The sequence below is a fragment of the Bison bison genome, unplaced genomic scaffold (genome assembly GCF_000754665.1).
Source record: "Bison bison bison isolate TAMUID 2011002044 unplaced genomic scaffold, Bison_UMD1.0 scf7180017864345, whole genome shotgun sequence".
Classification (NCBI taxonomy): Eukaryota; Metazoa; Chordata; class Mammalia; order Artiodactyla; family Bovidae; genus Bison; species Bison bison.
Window position 1 is genome coordinate 1,343,810 of NW_011494917.1, and position 4,372 is coordinate 1,348,181.

Below are 4,372 nucleotides of genomic sequence, written 5' to 3' on the forward strand. Positions count from 1 at the left end.
CCATTCTTCATTCACTAGAATACAGTCCCCTAGAGGGAGGGGCATTCTGTGGATGTCACGAAATAAACTAGGTGGGGTTACAGGTTTTTTTATAAGTTTTTGTATAATGTAATATACAGGAATAGACTTACTCAAATATTTATTGACTATTATCTCTTGGACACTAGGAATACAACAGTGAAACAAACAAATTACAACATCTCTGTTCTCATGGAGTTTATGTTCCAGTGTGGAGAGTGATAGTAAAGAAAAGCTGGTAAAAAAAAAAAAAAAAAAATATATATATATGTATGTTCCCTGATGATAGGGCTTCCCTGGTGGCTCAGAGGGTAAAGCGTCTGCCTGCAATGCAGGAGACCTGGGTTCGATCCCTGGGTCAGGAAGATCCCCTGGAGAAGGAAATGGCAACCCACTCCAGTACTCTTGCCTGGAAAATCCCATGGACAGAGAAGCCTGGTAGACTACAGCCCATGGGATCGCAGAGTCGGACACGACCAAGCGACTTTACTTTCCCTGATGATAAGTGCCAAGGAGGAAAAAGCCGAGATGGAGGTTTCTGGGGAGTATCCTGCGGTTATAAACAAGGCGGTCAGCGCAGACCTCGCTGAAGTGACACTATGTGATGACCTGAAAGTGGGGAGACTGAGCTGTGTGGGTACCAGACCGGAGAATGGCTCAGGCAGAAGGAGAGCGAAGGTGGAGACCATGGCGAGGGCGCGTGCATGCTGTGTTGTTGGAAGCATGCACTGGGGCGCCGCCGTGAGTGAAGGTTGGCAATGGAGACGCCCCAAGAAAGAGGGGAAGGAGGGGGACCAGGGAGGGTCCACGGGCACTGGGAAGGGCTCTTGTTTCCTTCTGAAGATGGAGGCTCCTCCAAGGTGGTCCTTTGGAGCAGGGCTGTAAAAGCTCGACATGAATGTGTTCATCCGCATTCCTACGGCGGGACTAGGTGATGGCGGGCGTTTTCAGACTTGAGGGCTGAGCGTGGCTCCCTGCCCCACCCTGACCCCCACGTGCTGCAAGCCTGGGAGTCACGTGTGGTGGCATCTTGGGAGTCCCCACGGAACCTGGGATTACTTGATCCACCAGCCAGGTGCGTGGGAGCGCAGAACAGACGCGGAAGAAGAAGGCTTGAGTCATGTCTTACCTTGTAGATTACAGCCATCTTTTCACATTTGCCAGGAAATGGGAAACTTACTCACCACGTGACCCAAGGCCACATGAGTGAAGGAGAAAGCACCAAGTGTCAAGAAGGAAGTCGTTGCCTTGGGGTTATGGGGGGCGGGATGTGTGTGGTTAGAATCCTTAGAGAAGAGGGGAAATCGGAGCGGGTCCTGAGACGTGGGGGGCCATGTGGGTTTGTGAACAGGAGCTGGGAGGGCGTTGCAAATCTTCGTCCCTGAGTGAGGGATGGTAAGGCATTTTGGACCCTTTTGGAGGTCAGAAATAGGACGATCTCAGCTGGAATGGAGGGGCCTTGTTGGGAAAGAGTGAGGAAAGGGTGGCAAAGAGTGAGCCAGACCGTGGAACCCCTGGCGTGCCAGCTGGAGAAGTGTGGACTTTTTCCTGAGGGTGCTTCACTGCTTTAGATGGCAGGGTGCTTCAGACAGAGCCCTGTCAGTTTCCTTCATGCCTGAGTATGTGCAGGCGGTAGCCCTGCCAGATGTAACATAACAGGAGACCCACTTAAATTTGGATTTCAGATAAACAGTGAATAATTTTCAATACAAATATGCCCCACGAAATATTTGAGGCTTAAATACAGGTACATTTAAATTTCAGATAGACGATGGACAGTTTTTAGGATAGTGCAGTGTTATGTCTCATGCAATATTGGGGATATACTTACACTTTAGAAAATTCATTTTTTATATGAAATTAAATTTTAACTTGACATCCGGTATCTTTTTATTTAAGTCTGTCAAGCCTAGGATGTGAAGGGGAATCAATGCTGCTCTGCGATGCTATGGACACCAGGCCAGAGTGCCCTCCTGTTACACTAATTGGCCTGGGCAGCTCTGCCCCTGGGGAGCTGATTCCTTGGCCTCCCCCGGTGCCGGCTCAACTAATAGCTCCAGCCTCTGAGTTGCCCCAGAGAACTACCAGCAGGCCCCCGTCTGCCTCCCCAAACCTGCCTCACTAGGCATAGAATAGGAATCCTGATTTTGCCAGCAAAACAGTGGCAGCCCTGAGGATCAATATGGGTCCTGATGTGCAGAGTGGGGAATACACAGTCTACTATCCTAAATCAGTATTGATTGTACAAGCGGGCTGTCATCACCCAATCAGGCATACTGAAATGAGATGTTGGTGGCAGGCTGCCTCTTCATGGAGAACTCTTCAAACACCCCTTAGACTCTTAACAGGCTCAGAGGAAAGAGCAGTGAGTTCGAGTTCTTTGCTTTTACTAATGCAGTGCCTTGGGGAGCTGCATCATGTTCTTTGTTTTTGTTTTCTTTTCTTTTTTTTTTAATGCTAAAATGAGAGGGGAAAAAAATCTCTAGCGGTCTTCTCTCCTTTGGGACTCTCTCTTTTAAATGTGATCCGTTCAGTTCAAGAACCAAAACACAAAGACAGAAAAAAACAATAGAATTTGCATTGAAAGGCTCAGATGTGTTGGACTCTGTAGTGAGCATTTTGTACGTTTTGTGAGGTCATATCCTTAGAAGAATTCTATGAAAGAGGTAGTATTCTCCTCATTGTGCAGATTTAGAACTAGGGACTCACTGAGGCTCAGTGATTTGCTCAGGACCACACAGCCTGCCAGTGCGTCAGTGTTACTCAGTCGTGTCCTGACTCTCTGTGACCTGATGGACTGTAGCCCACCAGGCTCCTCTGTCCATAGAATTCTCCAGATAAGAATACTGGAGTGGGGAGTCATTCCTTTCTCCAGAGGAATCTTCCCAACCAAGGGATCGAACCCATGTCTCCTGCATTGCAGGCAGATATTTTACCATCTGAGCCACCAGGGAAGCCTGCCAGTGGGTCAGAGCCTTGGTTTAAACCCGGATCAGTTTGACTTGTAACACTCCTGCTGGCTTAAGGAGCTGGTTAAGCTGCATACACACACAGCTGGTTTGTCAGGCCAGCTTGTCCTTGAAAATTCTGAATTACCTGGTGGTCCAGTGGTTAGGACTTGGTGCTCTCCCTGCGGTGGGCCTGGGTTTGATCCCTGGTCAGGGAACAAGGATCCTGCAAGCTGCTGGGTGTGGCCAAAAAGAAAAATTGTAACTGATCAACGTCCTCGGAGAACCTGTCTCTGGTTGCTTGGAAAACCTCAGCTACTTCTCTCTGCTCTCACAGGATTTCCGTTCCGCCTGTGTTGCAGAGCCTCTGCCATTGTGCTGTAAAAACACCCACCTTTCTACTTATTCTCAAAGTCCTCAAGGTCAAAGCCTTCTTTCTATCGTGTGTGTGTCTGTACATTGAGGGACCAGAGTACTGTTTGGCACACAGTAGACTCTCAGTAAATATCTGCTGCTGGATACTATTATTTCCAATTCCCTTTTCCCATTTGTTTAGGGAGTCCAAGAATGCTGTTGTGTTGGTGTGTGGCATTTGTCACTGATGGCCTTATGCACTCCTCTATCTATTTTCTTACACTGAGTTTTCTATTTTCCTGTCTTCGATGGTCACTCAGCTAACTGGCCAACACCAGCACTGATAAGGGCTTCCCTGGTGGCTCAAATGGTAAAGAATCTGCCTGTAATGCAGGAGACCTGGGTTCAATCCCTGGGTTGGGAAGATCTGGAAGAGGGCATGGCAACCCACTCCAGTGTTTTTGCCTGGAGAATTCCATGGACAGAGGAGCCTGGCGGGCTACAGTCCATGGGGTCGCAAAGACTCGGACACGACTGAGTAACTAAGCACAGCACAGTACTGATAAAGGAATCTTCTGGGGTCAAAAGGTTGGAGCAGCAGGGATGCCAGGATGCATATATTTGCAGAAGTCCAAGATGGTCTTCTCAACTGCCCTTCCTTGTGATCTGATGGAAAGGTAGTGGCAGAGTGAGCCCAATGGAAGGCCTCACGTCCCAGATTTAGGGTCTTAAGGCTGATGTATTGGGTTGGCCAAAAGTTGGGGTTTTTCCACAACATCTTATTGGCCAACCCAATGTTTTCAGTCACAGCAATACAGGGATGGAGTGTCCAGAGAAGAATGAAAAATATGCCAGTGAAAGAGGATGGCAGATTGGCTCTGATCCTGTCTTCTCACAAGAACTTCTTAGAAAGTCACCCTGTTTTTGAAAAGAGTACATGTTCCCAGAAAACCTCTTTCAGGAAGTAGACGATACATCGTCCCTTGATTCTGCTTCCAGAAGGAAATGTGGTTATCAAGGGAAATGTGGGAGTGCCCATGTCCTCTGGCCCT